This window comes from Dermacentor silvarum, chromosome 7 (assembly GCF_013339745.2).
Source record: "Dermacentor silvarum isolate Dsil-2018 chromosome 7, BIME_Dsil_1.4, whole genome shotgun sequence".
NCBI lineage: Eukaryota > Metazoa > Arthropoda > Arachnida > Ixodida > Ixodidae > Dermacentor > Dermacentor silvarum.
The window spans coordinates 186,745,303-186,760,337 of NC_051160.1; the positions used below are offsets into that span (position 1 = coordinate 186,745,303).

Below are 15,035 nucleotides of genomic sequence, written 5' to 3' on the forward strand. Positions count from 1 at the left end.
AAAGTAGATTCAGCGCAGTGCGCTTTATAATCGGTGTTACAAGTTGTTGGAATTGGTCAACAATATAAACGGAACTCACTCGGACTATAATATATATATATATATATATATATATAAAGGTAAATTATATTTATTGTGAATACCATTCTGTGGAAACTTCATCCAAATTGCGGTATGCGTGTTTGTCTGTAACTTTCTTTACCCCAACGTGCACTACTAGGCATGTGCCACCCTTCAATGAATCTTTTTCACGCTAACTTGGGTCACTGCGTATGTGTCACAAGCAGGTGCCACTCACTCATCGGCACATAACATGTGAGTCTAAGCTCATTCGAACTTAGACTCCTCGAAATTCTGTTTAGCCGGGCTCAATCTGATTCAAGTAGCGGGCTAACTTTCAGTGAACCGACTAATGAGGTAGTTTGGCGAACAGCGCACAAAAGGCAAATGGGCGTTTCTTAGGTGAAGTATGACCCATAGTTATGATTTTGATTGTCTTGCCATTTTAGGCACAATTCAAATATGTATATATGTTTTCTCTTATGCACGCAGAACACGAAGTGAAAGCAGTACTGGAATACCAAAACTATACAAATAACTGTTCCGTTGTTAGGTATGACGAATGGCAATACGGCTCTGGTAAGCACTTTAAATGTTTGTGTTTTCTTTCATGGAAAATAATAATGAATTATAATAGATGACGACTTACCGCTTCGTCATTCAGTGTGCGCTCATCCCACAAAACCGTAAAGAACACTGCCACGGCGGTGTGTAGCACGCGAGCTGCACAGCTACAGTATAATTTGATTGAATGCGGCGTTTCTCCTATTTCTTGATATAACTACCTTGTGGATCCTCATCCATGTTTAGTTCATAATAAATCTCTCTGCACTAGTAAAAGCCATGCTAATTCACTAATATTTCCTTCTATTATGATAGCAATTACATGGACACTCCAAGGGCACTTCTGCCGTCCCCGTCGTCGTCGCCGTGAGGTTCTGTATAAAGTCCACGGGCAATAAAATCGTCACCACACGCCGTAGGCTGTATGTACGAGTGAAAGCATGCGAAGGTGAGCCGGCAATCGCGGCTCGCGCACGCAAGGGCGGAAAGCGGGAAGGGAGCGCGCAGTCTTCTAGTCGAGCACAACGCTCCGGAGGGAGGGTAGGGAGGTGTAAGGGTCGCGCTTTGCGGCGGCCGCGCGCTTCCGCCAGGCCGGAAGGATACGGGGGGAGGGGGGTTCTGCGCTGCGAGCGCCCGCCCCCGCGGCTGTAACTTGAAAGCCATCTGCGGCGGGTGCAGAGTCCGCCCTCCCTGGGTTTTGGCGGCTGATATCGCGTTGCTGCGAGGGTCGGCACGAAGCTCAATTCGCTCGCTGCTGATGCTGTGCTGACTCACTCCAGCATTTTGACCACAAGCATCCGCAGTCATCGAGTGAGATGCGTTAATGATTGCTTGTGCGTACGTGACACCATGCTTGGTAATTTAGTTAGTGTACCTATGTTTACAAGTGTACACGGCCGCTAAAACTACTATCCTTACATTGTAGAGCTGTCCACTAATTTGCTATAGCAATCGGTGCTTCGCCTTTCAGGCGAAACTGCGATTTTTTATCTAGTGTCGTTGATAGATAACTGCGTTGCGGCCTGGAGTTTACTGCTGCGTCTACCTCATGCAGAATTGTCCTTAATTAGTGAAGATTCACCAATTAACGCTCCGCGTTGCTTGACCCAGTCATTCTGTTGCACCCCTCCCGTACAAAATTGTCAATAGCAGGAAGTTTGTCCAATTATTGTAAATACGCTTCGGTCAAGGCGTACACATTAAAAACTTCGTCAATCAGCTGCGTTTGAATGTACTGCCATTTATTCTGCTTGCGATTAGCCTGCATGTTTATATGACAATTTTTACCATGTTTACACGTATTCACTGTGCTTCTGATTTTTTTTCTGATCCTTGCCGGTGTGTCTCTACATTGAATACGTATTCGGCCTCCCTGTCTGCCTTGAGCCCGCCTGAAAAAGCTAATGCCTGTGCCACGAATTGATTTCCAAACTCTGTTGCTAGACTACCTGTAAAATGTATCTCGTCATGCACAAAAGTCATTTCGCTGCCTGCACGATGAAGTTAGAGTGAATGACTGAAATTCATTGCTTTAGTTAGCTTCCCAATCCGCTCCTTTGCTACAAACACTGTCCTTTCAATTCCATACCCTTCTCTTTCCACCTCTGACACCATGCACACGGCGGTTCACACTTCGTTTCCGTCACCCCTTTCAATAATTGCTTCTCGATCCTTGTCCCCCGTCCCTAGAGTAGGTCAATACCTTCGCCCTACATACCTCTCCTTCATCATCACCATCATCATCAGCCTATATTTTTGTCTACTGCAGGACGAAGGCCTCTCCCTGCGATCTCCAATAACCCCTGTCTTGCCCTAGCTGATTCCAACTTGCACCTGGAAATTTCCTAACTTCGTCTCCCCATCTGGTTTTCTGCCGTCCTCGACGGCGCTTCCCTATTCTTGGTATGCATTCTGTAACCACAACGGCCCGCCGGTTATCCATCCTACACACTACCTGGTTTGCCCAGCTTCACTTTTTTATCTTAATGTCAATTAGACCGCACGAACCTTCAATCACTGCTGCTGGTACGCTTGATCACGCCAACGTTTTGGCAGCGGTTGTGTGCGGTCATCGAATGTGATCTATTCATGTTTGCTTGTGTGCGCTGACACCATGATTGCTGATTCAGTTAGTAAGCGAATGTGTCCAAGCTTATACAGCCGATAAAACTACTATCCTTACTGCGTAAAGCTCTCTACTAATTTGCTACCACAAATGATGCTTCGCCTTTAGAGTGATACTGCGATTTTTCTTCTTTAAATTTCCTTCTCATAAGCAAGGTCCCCTGTGAGTAATTGACCTAGATAAGCGTACCAAAGAACTGGAAGAATGCCAACAATATACTAATCAATAGGAGGGAAAACGTTAGACAACTGAAAAATTATACGCCCATTAGCTTGCTTCCAATACTGTATAAAGTATTCACTAAGATAATTTCTAATATATTCCTGCGGCAACACTTCAATCAACCAAGAGAACAGGCTGGCATCAGGAAGGGATGTTCTACAATGGATCCCATTCCTGTCATTAATCAGGTAACCAAGAAATCTGCGGAGTACAATAAACCTCTCTATATGGCTTTCATAGATTATGAAAAAGCATTCGATTCAGCAGAGATACCAGCAGTCGTAGAGGCATTACGTAATCATGGACTACAGGAGGCATACCTGAATATCTTGGGAAATATCTACACAGATTCCACAGCTACATTGGTTCTCCACAAGAAAAGTAGAAAGTTAACTATCAAGAAAGCGGTTAGGCAAGGAGACACAATCTCTCTATTGCTATACACTGCATGCTTAGAAGAAGTATTCAAGCTCTTAGTCTTGGAAGGCTTAGGAGTGAGGATCAACGGCGAGAATCTCAGAAAACTTCGGTTTGCGTACTTACAAAGCGACTGTACAAAGCAACTGCGTACTTTGCACAGTCGCGCGCGGTCGCGAGCGCCTTATCCTGGAAGTGATGTGTAGGCTGCTCATACCTTTGTTCATGTGGAGTTCTCGTCGCTCAGTTTGCGCTGAAGCGATATACAGCACGAAGTTCACATCGCTCGCTGCTGCTGACGCACTTCCTGACGCCAGCATTTTGACAGCGACGGCCTGCGGTTATCGAGTGTGATGTGTTCATATTTGCCTGTGTGCGCTGACGCCATGCTTGTAATTTAGTTAGTAAGCGAATTGTTCCAAATTTATACGGCCGATACAACTACAATCCTTACTTCGTATGCCTTTACGCTAATTTGCTCTCGCAATCGATGATGATGATGATTTCTGTTTTAATGGCGCAAGGGCCAGTTCTGGCCAAAGAGCGCCATGCACATGATAAAAAGAGTTAACAATGGTTAATGAAGTCTAAAATGCACCATGGCTGTAGAGGGGCCTAAAGTCATTCAATGTGTGAGTGAGTCAAGTATATATGCACTCTCGCAATCGATGCGTCATCTTTCGGGCGAAACGTTTTTTTTCTATAACCTTCATCTGCTTCTCCTCGCTGTTGAGTTCTTTTCCTAGCTTTCCGACCCACTTTATTAGCTTATCCTTCTACTACTATAAATGGTATAGTCGCGACCCTAGCATATATACTGTATAGATGAAATCTCTCGCATTTCTCTCGCTTACTGACTCAAACCACGTAGGAACGATCGCACTCAGAACACCAGACGCCTGGGTTACTCCTACTACCGACCATTATTTCGTGCTAAGAAGACGCCGTAGAGAAGTAACCCTACTTGAAGTAAGAAATTGTTTAAAGACAATACACTTATTCGTTACCTACCTATATCTAACCAAAAGCCCACGAAACTGAAAAGCATGAAAATAATATACCGGGTGTTCAAAATTAAGATTAATGGTTTTCTAAATATTAGACACTAGAAGGCACGCGATGACCTCCTCGGCAAATAAGTTATGTGGCCAGGGGGTCGCAATGTGAGATGATAATTGTCGCTGTCAGCAGCCCAATTACCTAAAATTGAATAATTACCTTTTTATTGACTGCAGTAACGTTGTATGTTTATATTCAAATGTTAGAGGCAGTCGTGTTTCAACACAGTTCCACTTGGAAGAATTCTTCTAGCATGTCTGTGCTCCGAGATATCCGACTCCAATCTGCTGTTCGCACGATTACGGATGCAAGAGAGCGAGCTCCTCCCAGATGTGATGCGGCCGTTGCGTGCGGAATTTAGTCTGACAACAGGGCGGAGGCACAGGCAAAGAATATAACTGTTCCCTTCCTCTCTCGGCTGGTGAATCAAGACATGACAGCGAGGTGTGCCCTACGCAGTTCGCATGATCCTGTTAAACGCGATAACAAGAGATAATTCTTCAGCACATTTTTGCATTACATGAGATTGCGCCGGGACATCATCTTGTCTTCTTCTTTCTGGGGTTTTACGTGCCAAAACCAGTTCTGATTATGAGGCACGCCGTAGTGGAGGGCTCCGGATTAATTTTGACCACCTGGGGTTCTTTAACGTGCACTATAACGCAAGCACACGGGCGTTTTTGCATTTCGCCTCCATCGAAATGCGGCCGCCGGGGCCGGGATTCGATCCCGCGACCTCGTGCTCAGCAGCGCAACGCCTTAGCCGACTGAGCCACCCCGGCGGGGGACATCATCTTGTGAACGCGTCAGCTTCACTGCAATCTACTAGAGGGCTTCCGAAATAGCGGCGCTTCTGTATGGAAGGATAATCAAGAATATTCACGTGGAGTCCCTTCGTGCTAATATGGCTGCTTCTTGTGGGTGAAGGTGTTCTACCGAAGAAAAAACAGACATGGTACATGCAATGCCTGAGATGAATGGCAACATTCATTGGCAATGCGGCTGCACGCAACTCGCCACCCACACCGCCCCCTTCCAACTTGTCCTACTTTCCTAAACGTGTTTCGGTGCTTTCACACAACACGATCAATCCATCGTCCGAGACAGACCATGAAGACAATGGTCGATGAAGACTTTGTTATCGACGTTGTCGCGTGCGTACCGTCGATACCAGAACTCAGCATCCGACAGATTGCCGATCAGTGCAGTCACAGCATTGGAACAGTCGCAAATGTGCTCAGAAAGCATATGTTCCATCCCTATCATGTTTATGCTTTCACCAGGACCTAATTGAGTCGGACTTTGAAAGGTGGGTTGACTTCTGCAATTGGGGCCTGATAAAAATTAATGAAGGGAATAATTCGTACACAAAATATTTTGGGCAGTGACAGCTCAATTTTCCCGCAATAGCACTGTGTATATTCACAACGCGCCTTATTGGTCACAAGAAAATTCAAACTGGATGTGGCAGTACAAGATTCAAGTTCGCTGGAGTGTGTATGTGTGGTGTGGCATACTCGCGGACAGGATCATTGCACCTTTCTTTTTTGAGAACCACTTGAACGAAAAGATGAGCAAGGAAGAAATATTACCTGTTGTATTCGATGAGTTTGTCTCCAATCTGAGCATGAATGACCTGCGCCACGTGCTGACCCGTCGGTCTTGCAGTGGGCAGTGCACCCGGTACAACTGCCGTTGATTTTGGACACCTCTCACGCGCCAAACGTTCTACGGCACTGGAAGCCGGTTCACAGTCGGTATGTTTGCCGCTAGCGTGGACGTGCCTAAACCGGAAGTGGACAGGTGTTTTGAAAAGCGCGTTGGCGATGACGTTTGTCACGTGACATTTGAAGGAGCCCTCGGCGAGGAGAAGCCAGCCGACGAACGGAGCGTAGCGACAGGAAGAGCGAAACGAGCGAGGGCTGTGTTTGGATCATCACACGCGTGTAACTCCGCTATTACGGCACCATTTCGAAAAATTCTCGCGGCTATACGTGTTCGTTGCAGACTCGTGCGCAACTGCCACACCATAACTAAATTTGGACCCATGGGTGGTTTAGGTGTTTTTAAAGAACCGTCGGGATTAACCCAGTCATTAACACCGGGGTAGCACGTTTCAGCTTCGCTGGGTAACCACCTGTTAGTTACTCATTGCAGGTTTATTTCCCATTGCCGCCACCCGTGAGATTGTTCCAGCCTCCTTTATTTTACTTTTGACCTTCTTTGTTGCCGTGTTGCTTAGTATACCGGTAGCATAATCGCTGGTTAGCATTCCCAGTTCTTTTCCTCCAATGTGAACCAGCGTTTTTTCCTGTACGAATATCTCAACACTCTCGCAACCCATTTACTTCATTTCATAGTACTCAGTCTTTCTTCAAAGTCATTTTTACTCTGACCTTCCCTCATTTCAAAACATGCCCAGCCCATATCACCCTGAACAGCTTCATTTCTAGTTTTTCCGTGAGCGCCCAGTGTGAGTCGTCCAACTGACCTTTGGTTGCCATCGAGTCCTGTTTGTACCCGTGACGTAAAGCAAACAACCACATTTCCACATGGAAGTCCTCGAACCACAACACCTTTCCGCATCCCCTGCAGCTGCTCGTACCTGTTGTGTTCCCATAGCGCTCTTTGTTTCAATATGCCCGCATTACTCTTCCCCCTTGCTATTGTCGTTTTTTATTCCTTTCTTCCATATATCTACTACCTATCGTTTATCCAAATACCGAGGTATTTTTATTATTTTAACCGAGGTATTTCGTGGCCCCTTTATTGACACTGTCTGTTCACTGTTTTCGTATAACGCCATTAAACCTCATATTTTAACGCTAAATTTCAATCCTAAGTTATCACCTTCCTGTCCACAGATATTAGCCAGACGTTGCACTATCGCTTTTCTTCTTAGCAAGCAACAAAATGTGGTCCGCATAGAACAAACCTGGTAGCTGCTGCTCTACTATTGTGCCCGTATATTTGTATGTAGAGATTAAACCCGACATTAATTCCTTCTAGCACCCTTTCCATCCTTGCTATGTACATCATAAAAAGCAGCGGTAATAAAGACACCACTTCCATGTCCCTTGCTGATTTGCTCCTAACTCCTCGTCTCTTCCCATTCAACGGAAACTGTATTTGCTAAGGAAACCTCTCTCAAAAGCAGTATACAGTCGTTTCCTAAGCCTTCCCCTTCCAGAATATCCCAAAAATGCTTGGTCTATGGTGTCATATGCTTCGGTATCGTCTAAAAAAGCCACATATAACGGTCTCCTTTCTTTGGTTATTTCAATGCACTAAATAAGAACAACGAAGTTATCGTACAGACGCCTACCGATTCTGAAGCCATTCGTAAGTTCTCTCAATATTCCATGGTGCTGTAACTATGCGCGCAGTTTTAATTGAATCGCCTGCATTGCTAACGTATATATGTCCAACGTAATAGGCAACGGTCTCTGTGAGCGAACTCGATCTTTTTACCGCTTACCTTTATAAATGAAATTCATTCTACTTTGTCGCCAACTGTCTGGTATTCTATCTTGTGAGTTTCTTCCTACTGCTTTCAACAGAGATTGCTTACTTTTGGTCCCAGTTTGTTAATCAGCCTAGCGGGAAGCTCGTCTAACCCCGAGGCTGCGCGCTTAGGAATTTTCTCTTCTGCTTTGCTCCAATTTAAATTTCTCAGCACCAGCGCGTTTTGCATCTGGTTCTTGTTCATGCTCCTTTTTCTCAAAAACCGCCTCGTCATTGCCTTCAAAATCATTCAGCTGTTATTTTTTCGGATGTAATTCAATGCTGCACCCTCTTCCAGTTTTCACCATCGACTAGGGTATGTTGTATTGTTGCAGACTTCCTGCCTAATAAGTTAATGTGGTTCTACAATATCCATGGTGTGGCCTTCTATTTCTCCCGTATTTCTGACAACCAACACGTTCACTATCACCTTTGATCTTTCCTTGAACCAGTATTTGAATCTCATCTCCAGTTATATTTCCTTTTCTGTCTACTTCAACCTGTGGCAACTGCGCGTTCTTTCTTTTTGCCTGTCATGCTCTCGTGATGCTTTCTGTAGTTCATCGATCGCTTCCAATATGCACCTGCCTTTAGGTGCGAACACTTACTACCCGTCATGCACTAACCGGGCTCCATTAACGCATCATTTTCTGGACACACGGTGTTCTCTATTGGCGCTTCCAAAAAGCCAGCACGTGGTATGCGAAAAATGAAGTGGGGCGCGTCGGTGCCTTCGAGCACTGAGAATTGTGAATTCGCTTGCCGCACACTCAGTGGCATATACTCGGTGACCGAAGTTGGCCACAAGTTCATTGAAGAGAGGCACATCCACATTTTATTTCTGGCGCACCTCTTTAAAGTAGCGTGAAATACTTTCCCTGAAAAGCGCCACATTTCCATTCCATTTATGGCGCCACCTGCCCATGCAAGCGCCGGGTTCTTGCACCTCACAAACTCTTTTTACATGAGTGCGATTGCGCGTAGAATCGGCTCAATTTGCGGGATCTGTTTCGTCTTTGTAGAGCTACACTCTCGCAGTGGCACATACCTGATTACTCAAGTTGGAATCAAAGAGGTTCAATTAAAAACGGCCGACACCCACTCGCCCATACCCAGTAGCCAAAGTTCACATCAAAGACGTTCATTGAAGTCCAGCACAGACCGAGTGGCACATACGCTCGTACCCAGTGCTCCAAGTCCGCGTGAGCGTGAGCTACTCGTGATTCATATAGGCGGGTAAACGGTTAGGTACAAATGCATGGACAGACAGCCAGCCACCGGAGAGTGCGTCAAGTGCCGTAAGCGTGATAACGCATTGAATTTTGTATAGTCTAACGTTTCTCTTAAGGTGACGTTTTTAGCTCCTTGTGGTGTTTTATGATTGTGTGGAGACGAACCTCTTTGACGTCAGCTTGGGTCACTTAGTATTTGCCACTAGGTATGTGCAACTCTTCGATGTACCACTTTCGCACCATTGAGGACTGGCCACTTGTCGCTCATGAATGAAGCTATAACGCTGTGTTCGGGCACTGGTTAAGGGCCACTGCGTAGGGTCCACACTTCGATGGTAAAAAGTGTAATGTTTTGCTAGTGCTGGGCGGAATCTAATCCGCGCCATGTGTACAGACAAACTTGTCTGAATATATGTGCACACACGCATCACGTGCGGTCTTCACGGAGTCGCTGCGAAATCACGCGGTGTGTGGAGAAGAAAGTGCGAGAGGAGCGCGGCCGCACACACGCCTACATACTGAAGCATTACAGGAGTGGCAATACGGTGTGTGGCTAAGTTCCTTGAAGGTTAACTGGGTTGACGTCGATAATTATTGTGAGATAGCTTCTGCCGGAATCATTTTCCTTCAAAGTATATTAAATATGCATGCATTATTTGTGTGGATGCATGATTTGCGCAAATAAGTTGTTAACTTGTAAGAGAATCGCGTGGTGCAACTACGCGCTGGCGCGCAGCGTAAGTTCAGTTCTCTTCTTGAGCCATTTGAGAGTGGACTTTTACACAGAGCGTTTTACGGTTTTGTACGCTTGTGCCTAGTATATTTCATTCGAAAATTGAAAACGAAGGTGTGCACGGTTTCACATTAATTTCTTATTTTCCTTTTAGAGACACAAAAGAACTACTTCGGTAAGTAGATAATATCTATCAGAAGCCCTTGTAGATACTCTTTTCGTTTTTATTCATGGCACAATTTTACTATTTGTCACGTTCTGGAATATATTGTCTATATAAGTCAGTTTAGGCAAACTTAACTGTGTAATTCGTATCGGATTCGTCAACATTCAAAGCCTAATTATTTATGCATATAAGTGCACTTAGAGCATACAAGTAAACGGTATTTGTTTTGAACTTGAGCGCCGAAAACAAGAAATCGATATTCTATGGCGATTAGAGATCTGCTTTTATACCATTATGTGCATTACAACCCCTAAAGAATATTTCTTTGATTACTGTACGAAGGTTTCACAATGTCTTAGCCAATATTATGAAATAATGTTTCCTGCGTTTTAACACTAACGAAAATGTTTCTTGGTGGGACCTGTATTGACCGTGCCTTGGAAGAGCGCCGAGAACCGCGTATTGTTTTCCAAAAAAGTATAAGGTTTTTCATGGCAGATAATAAACTCGTGTGGTTTATTCCACATTTTCTTTGTTTCATCAATCGCTGCCTTTTTTAGGACGCTAAAATGATTGCACAATAGATATAGTGGTAAATGCTGCTGAAGAAATTGTCTTTTTATAGCTCTACAACTGCCTTTCACATTTCTTTAAGATTAACTAACGAAGTTCAATGCTAGATGCTCAATAACGTTGGTAAAGGTTTTTTCTGAAACTTGTTGTAGTTTGCTTCATTATCTGACGAACAACGGGGCTTTAACAACGCATTCACATATTGTAAAACATCCAATAAATTGACCTGGGACACCCCACGTAGAGCACTTGCATAAATCTGATAATGTTTTGCTGAAGAGATACGACGCTGACTTTTGGCCACCGTTCCGAGAGATTACATGGTTCGAGATTTGTTAGAGAGATTAGCTGGTTGGAGAGATTACGTTGGAGAGATTATCTTATTCAACATTTATTTTAAAGCGTCTACGAACCCTTGTGAACTTTCCTAACCCTAGCTTCTGGGTACTGGGTGTCTTCGCAGGCTGGTATTAAAACAATTAAAAAATTTATTGCTGAAAGTACGATTGTTACGTAAACTGGCAAGTTTTTATGGCGCATGACGCAGTTAAGTGTGTTTGCATTATATTGACATAGCTGTGGTGAAAATTACCACCCTTGATGCACTACAAATATTGCTATTAATTTCATATATCAGCACTGCTATTGCCTTCAACGGAAGTAAAATGTGCAAAGCTCACTTCCTTGTAATAAGTTGTCTCTTTTCATTATGTAATTACAACCACGTATTAATTTATCAGCAAGTATATTTGCTATGTACGAACCGGCGAGCATGCCGAATAACTTGATAAATATACTTTCATGTTAAGAAGGAAACAGCAGAGTGCGGGAGGTAGTCTACAAGACTGCCCACACTTAACTAAATTAAGATACCTCCGATCACGAAGAAGTGCGCGCTCAATCTGTGCCTGAAACAGCCACGCAAGTGCGGACCATTGCGGTGACAAACCTGCAAGCATAGAAAGAAATAGACAAAGTCCCCGTATTTACACCACATAAACGCGTATGATGAGCGGTGAGTCGCTCAAGTATCATCTTGGGGTGACGTAGTATGTTACAGGAGCAAAGTTATCGCTATGTTGGCTAACAGCGACCACAATATTTAGCGCGTAGCAGACGCACGTCGCTTTCGCACAGCTATATATATATATATATATATATATATATATATATATATATATATATCATAAGAATCCAACGAACAGTGACACCAAGGACAACATCGGGGAAATTACTTGTACTTAGTAATTCAAGTCAAGACGTGGTAAATTAATGAAGATGAAAATGGATGAAAACACAACTGGCCGCTGGTGGGGAACGAACCCACGTCTTCGCATTACGCGTGCGATGCTCGTACCATTGAGCTACCGCGGCGCCGTTTTCCCATGCACTTTCTGGGGTATTTATGTCTTACAACTAGAAATAATCCTGGGAGTGCTAGCCAGCGCGATCACTCACAAACCTAGGCGGCGGATGTGGAACGTCCTTTCTGCCGCAGGCGTCACGAGTAGGTGATCTTTTTGGGTGAAGGCAACTGGTCAATAAACACACATATGCTACCTGAAGGCATCAATGTTGCCGGATTCGAGCCCTCGTTATGTAATGAACGAGAAGAAAGGGAACCGAGGGGCCCGATTTTAATTATTCATATCATACGAAGCCAACAAAAAATGACACCAAGGACAACATAGGGGAAATTACTTCTACTTGATAATTGAATTAAAGAAATTATAAATTATTGAAAGTGAAAATCGATGACAAAACAAGTGGACGCAAGTGGGGAACGAACCCACGTCATCGCATGACGCCCAGAAGGTGGATGGGAAAATGGCGCCGACGTAGCTCAATCGGTAAGTGCATCGCATGCGCAATGCGAAAACGTGGGTTCGTGTCCCAACTGCGGCTAGTTTTTTCGCCCACTTTCATTTCAATTAATTAATCATTTCCATAATTCAAATAATATGTACATGCAGTTTCCCCTATGCTGTGGTTGGTGTCTTCATTTGTTGGCTTCTAATAGAGAACAGTAAGACATTTTAATTCATTTTCCTCGAACTCTTGCCGCGAGTGGACCAACCTTCCAAATGACATCGTAAGCCCCACTGATTCATCCAAGATTAGATAAACTAAAACAAATATTTTTGGTTTGATGTAGCTATAGTGTTATCTGTGGTTTCACACCCATTCATGGTAATGGTTCATCAGTGAACATTCTGTTGAACTGTGTTTATTCTGTTGTTCCTTGTTTCAAACGGTTACCACCTTGCTTGAATGATGATATTTCTGATTTCCCATTATTTCTGATTATGCACTTTTGGCTTCCCTTGTGTAGAGATTCCACTCTGTTCTTCAACTTTTGTTTCATTATGTTGTTTCTTAATTTGAAAGCTTCTACCTGTTGTATGTACTGATGTGTATTGTGTAGCTTGAGCGCCCCCCTCTGTAACGTCGTGAGGCACTGAGGTTATAATTGAAATGAAATGAAAGTTCAACTTTATATTTGTCAATCATGCCATCAGCGAAACTTTCTTGTGCGGCAAAAGTGTTTGGTTTATTGAAGCTATGACTTGTCACATGTGCTTTTTTAAGTCGCTTGAGAATAAAATGGAGATACCTAACGATTTGTATTTCTTTTTCTTTTTTTGTTTAGAGAAGATGTGTGGAGAACGCAAATTGATGGGTAAGTCGATATTGCATAAGGGAAAACGAGATGATGCATTGTGCCAGACAATGTCACCGGAAGCATTTGTAGCGCATTAATACCACATCTGCTCCCCTGCAATTACCCATCGTACACCCGCGGTGCGAAAAGCGCTGGTCATGACGTAGTCAGGATTGTCGCGTTTCAATCTCTCAGCATCTACGTACATAAAAAATATTTTGAGAGGGCCAGGAAAGTTCTCAGTAACATACATTTGTGCAGTTATGTAAATAAAAAAATCATAGAAAGGTCTCGTTCACTCTGTGTACATACACCTAAATTGTACACTGCCTATACAGTTCACTGTTATTTGTCATTGGTGGACAAAAGTGGATAATCTACACATACCACAAAGCAGCATTACAAAGCCTTCGCATGAAAGACACTAAATAAAGCAATTATATTTTCGTCGAAGACATAGCATGCCTCTAGACAGGTGATAGTATTTCAGTGGCTTCCAGGACATTAAGCTATAATAGGTATTCAAAAGGTGAATGAGGCAGCCTGAAAAGGCCATGATCATGTGAAATTTATAAAAGTGTTTTTCGCTAAAAGTTAGGCTTCAGCTTTGGCAAAGGGATAGGTGCTCAACAACAGCATAGCGGATGGTCTTTCATCATCATCACCATCATCAGCCTATATTTATGTCCACTGCAGGACGAAGGCCTTTTCCTGTGGTCTCCAATTACCCCTGTCTTGCGGTAGCTGGTTATAACTTACGCCTGCAAATTTCCTAACTTCTTCACCCCACCTAGTTTTTCTGCCGTCCTCGACTGCGCTTCCCTTCTGTCGATATCCATTCTGTAACTCTAATGGTCCACCGGTTATCCATCTTACGCAATAAATGACCTGCCCAGCATCATTTTTTTCCGCTTAATGTCTACTAGAATATCGTCTATCCCCGTCTGTTCTCTGATCCACACCGCTCTCTTCCTGTCTCTTAACGTTAGGCCTAGCATATTTCGTTCCGTCGCTCGTTGTGCGGTCCTTAACTTGTTAACCTCCAAGTTTCTGCCCCATATGTAAGCACCGATAAAATGCAATGATTGTACACTTTTTTTTCACTGACTCCCAGTCAGGATTTGGCAGTGCCTGCCGTATGCACTCCAACCCAAATTTATTCTTCTGTAAATTTCTTATTCATGATCAGGGTTCCCCGTGAGTAATTGACCTAGACAAACGTACTCCTTTACAGACTCAAGAGGCATACAGCCCATGGTCTTTACCTTCAGGCTATTACAAATTTTTGTTCCACGGTTTAAGAAGTAGCTTAGGTGAAAAGGCGCCGTCAAGGTGCGCACAAACTAGCGATAAAACGCACGCGGCGCGCCGCCGGCGGCAAGACGCGCGCCGCGCAAGCAGCCCCGTAGGAGGTTTTTTCTGGGGCGCTATTCTGGACATTCCGCCATTTTCTTCGAGGCGTGACGCAGACGCGACGCTTACAAAATGGTGCCGATAGCCCGAATTCGCTTTCCTAACGTGAAGCAAATTTCAGGTTTCGCCTAAGAAACTGTAATGTCGCACTCTCTGTTGTCGATCGAGCTCCTCACGCATGACACAACGCACAATCTCTCGAAGCGCATGAGTGTCACAGGGCAACGAGAGAGAAGATTCTGATTCCAGGGTGATTTGGCGATCGCAGACCGAGGAGCGTTGCTGAAGGGCTCGCTCTATTGTTT

General features: G+C 44.1%; 1 long non-coding RNA gene across 1 annotated transcript; it reads left to right on the plus strand.

The window, feature by feature from the left end:
* Positions 1 to 551: 551 nt before the first annotated feature.
* LOC125946596 (uncharacterized) lies at positions 552 to 13,336 on the plus strand. The gene is made up of 3 exons (XR_007467686.1): positions 552 to 639; positions 10,071 to 10,091; positions 13,306 to 13,336. It is a non-coding gene; the product is annotated as an uncharacterized LOC125946596 (long non-coding RNA).
* Positions 13,337 to 15,035: the final 1,699 nt, after the last annotated feature.